Raw genomic sequence first — 7,718 nt, 5'->3', positions numbered from 1 at the left:
ATGTATTTAAATTGAAATTTAAATAGTCACCTGTAGCTAGTGGCTACCTTATGAACGAGCACAGGTCTGGGGTTACTACATTCTCTGGGTTCAAAGCCCCATTCTGCCTCTTGTTGGCTTGGGGACTTTGGTGAATTACTTAACTTCTCTGTGCTTCAGTTTAACCATCTGTGAAATGGAAATAATAAGAGTTCTCACAGGATGGTTGTGGGGATTATATGAGTTAACAGACATGTGTGTGTATTTATAAAGTGATTAGAGAAGTACCTGGTATATAACAAGTGCTATACATAAATCTTTTCCAATTAGAGACACTCAGTGGAGAAACATTCCCTACCCACTGTGGGACCTCTGCAGAGGGAAAGAAGCCTCTCACTGCTACAGAGACAGCAGATAGAAGTCTAACACTCTTCTTAAGCCAGACTTTAGGAGAAATGCAGTTCAAATCATTACCCTTGTCACGGAAGGCCGAAAGCAGTGTATGTGGCAGTGTGCAGAAGGAGGTGCTCAACCCTAGCCACTGTCTGGTTGTAGCTCTTCATCACAGATGCATAGAACACTTCTTATCTTTTCAAGCTCATCCAGTTACAGGCAAGTGAGATAATTCTCACAGACAGATGCCACCAACCTCAGCAGTGAAAAAGACAGTGAAGTGTCGTGATAAGAAGAGTTTGGGGGCAACAGCCATGGAAATCTGAATTTGAATCCCAGTCTAGCCACTAACTGATAGAGTGAGATTAGGCAAGGGACTTACCTTCTCTGTGCCTCAGTTTCTCCACCTGTAAAGTGGAGCTATATTAATTCATATCTTCCAAGATTGGTGTGATGATGGAAGGGAGTAATATGAGCAAAGCACTCAGCACCAGTGCCTGGTAGTTTCTACTTTTATCATCCATATCTGTATGTTGGAATGAGAACCAATCCAAGGTGAACAGGTGAGTGGAGCTATTTCACAATCCATCATCAACAACCCGCTGAGCTCAGATTGGGGGATAAGGAAGTCTACTTCCTAATGCCCAGATAAGCAGAAATCAATTGTAAAACCAGGGCTAAACCCCAGTCCCACTGCCTTTTAGCTCCAGGCCAGGCAGCACCAGAGGGCTCTTCCAAAGAGCCTGCTGGCTACTAATTTCTGATGGAGTTGTAGAGGTTTTTTTTGGTTTTTTTTCCATCAATCACTCTCAATGTAGGAAGCAGAAATGCAAGTTACTTCATTAAAAGCACTCACACATAACTGGTTACATTTACATATTAAGCAGGCAACTGAGACGCTAATCTTTCTATTTTATGTACAGCCGTAATCATTACTCAGCGTCAGAATGCTTGTTAAATACTCAGCGTACTACAAAGAACTCTCAAATCTTTGCAAAGTACAGGTGACAATGTGAAAGTACTCCCGTTCACAAGCCGGATGTAATCCCCTCATCATCCCTTAGACCCTGGTGACAGTGTATGCAGGCGCCTCGGAGCTCACTCAGGTCAACTCTAAGCATAGACAAGGATATGACTGCAGGTCTTTAAGCACGAGTTTCAATGTATCTGACTAGCTGACTATCACACACAGGAAGCAGGTCTCTGTTGTTTTATGCATTGTGTTGTTGTTTTGGAAGTGGAGCAAAGAAGAAAGACATAAAAGTCCAGAGCGCTGAGCAGCAGGGGGACTATTTGAGGGTCCAGCGCCATCTGCAGTTGCAGGAAGAAAGGTCAGTAGTGTGGCCTAACAGAGTAAAGGAAAGCAAAAGAAAGGAAAGCCTAAGAGAAACTTGGCCTTCATAAAGCACTGTTGCTTCAAACCAGCCCTGAATTCAGACCCACTACTTAAAAAATAACTTCAATCCAAAACCCAATCAATACCAAACCAGACAAAGACATAAGAAAACTACAGACAAATATTCTTCATGAACATAGACAGAAAATATCTCCCCATCAAATGTTAGCAAATTAAATCCATCAATACATAAAAATGGATAATACCTCATGATCAAGTAGTGTTTATCCAAGGATTGATCTCAATAGATGCATTAAAAAATTTTGATAAAATGCAGATCCATTTATGATTAAAAAAAAAAACTCTCAGGAAACTAAGAATAGAAAGAAATATCCTCAACCTGATCAAGCACATCTATGAAAAACCCACAGCTAACATCACACTTAATGGTAAAAGACTGAAAGCTTTTCCCCTAAGAAGAGGAACAAGATGTCTTCTCTTGCCACTTCTATTCAACATTGTACTGGAGGTTCTAACCAGAGCAATTAAGCAAGGAAAAGGAAATAGAAGACATAAATATTGAAAAGGAAGAAATAAAACTGTCTTTATTCACAGACACCATGATCATTTAACCAAAGAATCCCAAAGAGTGTACAAACAAGCTACTAGAACTGAGTTTGGCAAAGTCATAGGATACAGAGTCAGTATACGAAAATTAATTGCATATCAATTGGAAACAGAAATTTAATAACAGTACCATTTATAATAACATAATAAATATGAAATACTTAGGAATAAATTTACAAAATATGTGCAAGATGTGTATGCTGAAAACTACAAAACATTGATGAAATAAAGAGGACCTAAAAAAACTGGAGAGGCATTCTGTTTTCATGGATCAGAGACTCAATAGGGTCAAAATGTCAGTTCTTCTCGAATTGGTCTATAGATTCAACACAATCTCAACCAAAAAGACAGCAGGCTGCTTTGTAGAAAATGACAAGCTGATTCTAAACTTTCTATGGAAAAAGTAAAGGACATAAAAGAGCCAAGGCAATTTTTCAAAAGAACAAAGTTGGAGGACCTACATTTTAACTTCAAGACTTATTACTAATCTACAATAAACAAGGCAGCGTGGTGTTGGCATAAGGCTAAATATATAGATCAACAGAACAGAATAGAGGTCTGTAAGTAGACCCATATATATGTGGTCACTTGATTTTTGACAAAGGTGCAAAAGCAATTCAGTGAAGAAAGGATAGTTTTTTCAACAAATGTTACTGTGACAATTTGACATCTATATGCAAAAAAAAAATAAATAAATAAGCCTCAGCCCTTACCTTGTATCATATACAAAATTAACTCAAAATGGCTCATAGACATGAGTGTAAATCTAACACTATAAAGCTTCTAGAATAAAACATGAGAGAAAACTCTTTGTTCTCAAGAGTTTGCTTCTTTGCCTCTCTTTGCCTCAAGTTAGGCAAAGATCTATCAGATATGACTCCAAAAAGCATGAACAATAGAAGAAAATTGAGCTTCATGAAAATTACTAACTCTTCAAAAGATAAGACTAGAAAAATGAAAAGGAGAGCCACAGACTAGAAGAAAATATTTGCAAATCACATATCTGATAAGAGGCATGTATTCAGAATATATAATTAACTCTCAAAACTCAATCATAAGAAAACAAACAACCCAGTTTAAAAATCGGCAGCAAGGATGAATAAGTTCTAGAGATCTGCTGTACAACATAGTGCTTATAGTTTACAAGACAGTATTGTGCACTTAAAAACTCAAGATGGTAGATCTCATGTTAAGCATTCTTACCACAAAAAAAGGGGGGAAATGCAAGAAAATTTTTGGTGGTGATGGATATGTTTATTACCTTGATTGTGGTGATAGTATCATGAGAGTATGCATATGTCCAAACTCATCAAGTTGTATACATTAAACGTGTGCAGTTTTTATATGTCTATTATACCTCAATAAAGCTTTTAAAAAATGGGCAAAAGATTTGAATAGACACTTCACCAAAGAAGAGATACAGATGACAAATAAGCACATGAAAAGACACTTCACATCATTCATCATTAGGAGAATGCAAAGTAAAACTACATTGAGATAAAATACACATCTATTAGAATCGCTAAAATTAAAAGGAGTGACATTATCCAAGTATTAGCAAGGATGAAGAGCAACTAGAATTTTTATGCATTGCTTGTGGGAGTTCATAATAGTACAGCTGCTTTGGAAACAGTTTAACAGTATAGAGGAGGAAAAATAATCTCTTTCTCTACCAATTCTAGTTTCATGGCTGAGACCCCTGTAACAAAAGCCAGATTAACAAGAGAAAAGCAAACAAGTTTATTTAATATAAGTTGTACATGACAAGGAAGGCTTCGTCAAGAAATGAAGACCCAAAGAAATAGTTAAACCCGAGTATATTTCATAGTAGGTTTGATGAAGAGTGGACAATCATGGAGAAATATGATAGAAAGACAAAAGGGTATGATCTAATGGTAACAAACTGGGGGAAACTTAGCAAGCCCTGTTTGTTCAGATTTCATTCTGTGTCCCTTTGTCTTCAGAGATAAGGCTGTTCCTTTCCTCCAAGTATAGGGAAGGCACCTCTCACATGAAGGTCCTATGACCTATTTCAGGGGAAGAGCAGAAAACCTAGGAAGGATTTTGTTCAAAAGAACAAAGTTGGAGGACCTACAACTTTGGATTTCCTTCCTAGGTTTTCTGACCTGCTTCAGAGGGAAAGGGCAGGGGGAAGATGGGAGTGACTTTCCCATTTCTGCTGTTTTCTCAAATGCAAAGATGCCATATTTTGAAGTAGCATGTACTGAACCCCATTAGCAGTTTTTTATAAAGCTAGAGATACACTTACCATATGACCCAGTAACCCAATGTCTAGGCATTTACCCAAAAGAAATGAAGATACACATTCACACAAAAGCCTGTAAGTAAATGTCTATAGCAGCTTCACTAATTATCACTCAAAGCTGGGAACAACCCAAATGTCCATCAGCTGGCAAATGGATAAACAAATTGTGACACATCCATACAATGGAATATTACTTGGCAATACAAAGGAATGAACTAACACATGGATGAATCTCAAAAGCACTGGAGGTTAAGGCAGGAGGATAGCTTGAGCCCAGAAGTTTGAGACCAGCCTGGGCAACATGGCAAGACTCCACCTCCACCAAAAAAAAAAAAAGTTTAATTAACAGGGCATGGTGCCATGTGCCTGTAGTCCTAGCTACTCAGGAGGCTGAGATGGGAGGATTGCTTGAGCCCAGGAGTTGAAGGCTGCAGGGAGCTATGATTCTGCCACTGCACTCCAGCCTGGGTGACAAGAGTGAGACCCTGCAGAAAAGAAGAAAGAAAAGGAAAGAAAGAGAAGAAAAGAAGAAAGAAAGAGAAAAAGAGAAGGAGAGAGAGAGAAAGACAGAGAAGGAGTGACAGAGAGAAAGGGAGAAAGAGTGAAGGAGAGAGAGGAGAGAGAGAAAGAGAGAGAAAAAGGGAAAGAAAGAAAAGACAGAAAGAAAAAGAAAGAGAGAAGGAGAGAGAGAGAAGGAGACAGAAAGAGAGAAGAAAGAAAAGAAAGAAAGAAAGAAAGAAAGAAAGAAAGAAAGAAAGAAAGAAAGAAAGAAAGAAAGAAAAGAAAGGAAGGAAGGAAGGAAGGAAGGAAGGAAGGAAGGAAGAAAGGCGTTATGCTAAATGAAAGAAGTCGACCTAAAAGAGTATATATTCTATGATTCCATTAATATGACATTCTGAAACTGCAAAACTGCTGGAATAGAAGATAGATCAGAGGCTGCCAAAGGTTGTGTATGGAGAGAGCAGACTGACCACAAAGAAGCACAAGAGAACTTATTGGGGTAATAAAAATATCCTGTCTTGATTGTGTTGGTGGTGACATAATAGGATATGTTTGTTGAAACTTATTTGCACTTTTAAAAGCAGAATTTTACTGTTTGAAAATTATACCTCAATAATCCTCACTTAAAAGAAGTTAATCCTATATGTGAGCCTGAGGTAGAGAGGAGATCTATGAGGCTTTTCTTCCTTAATTTGCCTTCCATAATGATGGTATGCATGGTTGAGAGGAGTGTCTCACATTCATGAAAGACCTCCGTCCTTGCTTTGCTTGCCAGAATGCCAACTACATGGGAAGTTTGCCTTTTGGGTAACAGTAGGGCAAAGTTGATGTAGGGAAGAATGAGGGAAAGGGAGGAGAGTTAGCATTGCATAGCAGTTTAGAGCGCAGATGTTGATATCAAGACCGATGTGGGTTCAAATTCCAGCTTTGCTATTTCTGAGCCGTGTGACCTTGGGTAACCTACTTAGTGTCTCTGAGCCTCGGTATCCGCATTTCTAAGACAGGAGCAGTAATACCGAGCTATCTCCCAGGGTCCCTGAGCAACTCAAATAAGCTAATATATGTGAAAGTATCTGGCACACATGTATAACACATGTGAGAGGGGATAATAAAAGAGGTAATGAATGTGAAAGTACTTGATAGATGATAACCATTCTTATTCCTAAATCAAAAGATGATCTGGGGTAGAAGGAGAGCAGTCTGGCTGATAGGAAAGATATGTGGGCGGTGTTGATGCCTCCCACCTGCAACCACATACAACTCTACTCTCCACTTCTGGCATTACCCATTTAGTGGGTGACCTACATTCTGGAATTTCCAGGACAGCCACAGATCTAGTCCTTCCCCTCAGGGGACCACGTGTCAGAGTTGGGGAAAGAGAGGGACTGTGGTCAAAGAACATATTCCTGGCCTCCCTGACCTGCACCCTCTGCATTTCTCTCCTTTCCTCTACTCGTCTTCAGTGGGGATTTGCTCAGACTTCTTTCATGTGAAATCAAACAGAACTAGAAAGGTAAATCTCCTGGGTGCAAAAAAAGGAAACAAAAAATCACCAGCTCCGTACAATACATTTGAACACCAAATAGAAATGGTTGAGAGATCACTGCCGTTCTAGTTATCTGTGACACCCCTCCCCTCCCCACCACATCCCTTCTCCCGTCCTCCCCCATCCTCTCCCCCCTCCTTTCTCCAGAGGTGGCTAGGGTTGAAAAAACATTTGTCTCTCAGCTGATCATCTGGGACTGAGGAGAAAGAGGAGAAAGCGAATGAATTATTTAAGTTCTGCAGCGTGTGTGTGTGTGTGTGTGTGTGTGTGTGTGTGTGTAGGGGGTTCAGCACCCCCCCTTTAATTAATGAACAATCTGGCCCATTGCTCCTCCCGTAAGTATGCAAAAAAACTTCTTCATTTGAAATCCCTGTTGTTGAATGTACTCCTTGGGCACAATCACATTGCCGCCCCTTGTTTTGCATAAGAAACCGCTGTTTCCAAGATAAGAATCTTTTCATTTAGCTGTCATGAGCTCATCCTTTTTCCTGTGCATTGTGGCTCCTTCTCCTTTGAGTCAATACCCAAACAATGACTGCCTGTGCTCCGGCACCCTCCTACCCCCAGCCCCGGAAGACAGAAGGCTGAGGCCTCCGGAAGCCTGCCTAGGCAGGCAACCCAAGTTCTTTTCAGGCCTCAGATGTCAAGAGGGCAAGCAATAAGAAGATCTGAGACCCCTGAAAATCTACTGGCTTTAAAGTAGACCCTGGGAAAGAAACTCTGAATAGTATGATGTGTGTGGTAGGGGGCGGACAGGCGCTGCCCTGAGATCATGAACTTAAACAGTCTGGGAAATCTAAGGAGAGGGAGTAAGGACCCACAAATGTGCAAAGCTGCTGTGTCTCTCTTCCTCTGTCCCTGATCACCAGACTGCATCCTGTCCCTGCCCTTTGGTTTGGAACAACCACGCCCACAGCAGAAACCACACAATGGCACTTGCACTCCAATGAGAAACTAGAGAGGCCTCAGATTCTGTGGAGTCCAAACCCTTTCCTCATTCTGTATGCGGGTAAATTGAGGCTTAGGGAGGGGAAGCAGCTTGCCTAACAGCACTCAGATCGTTGAAGAGG

Source organism: Pan paniscus, chromosome X (assembly GCF_029289425.2).
Source record: "Pan paniscus chromosome X, NHGRI_mPanPan1-v2.0_pri, whole genome shotgun sequence".
NCBI classification, from domain to species: Eukaryota; Metazoa; Chordata; class Mammalia; order Primates; family Hominidae; genus Pan; species Pan paniscus.
The sequence above is the reverse complement of the archived record's forward strand: the minus strand, read 5'-3'. Positions refer to the sequence as shown.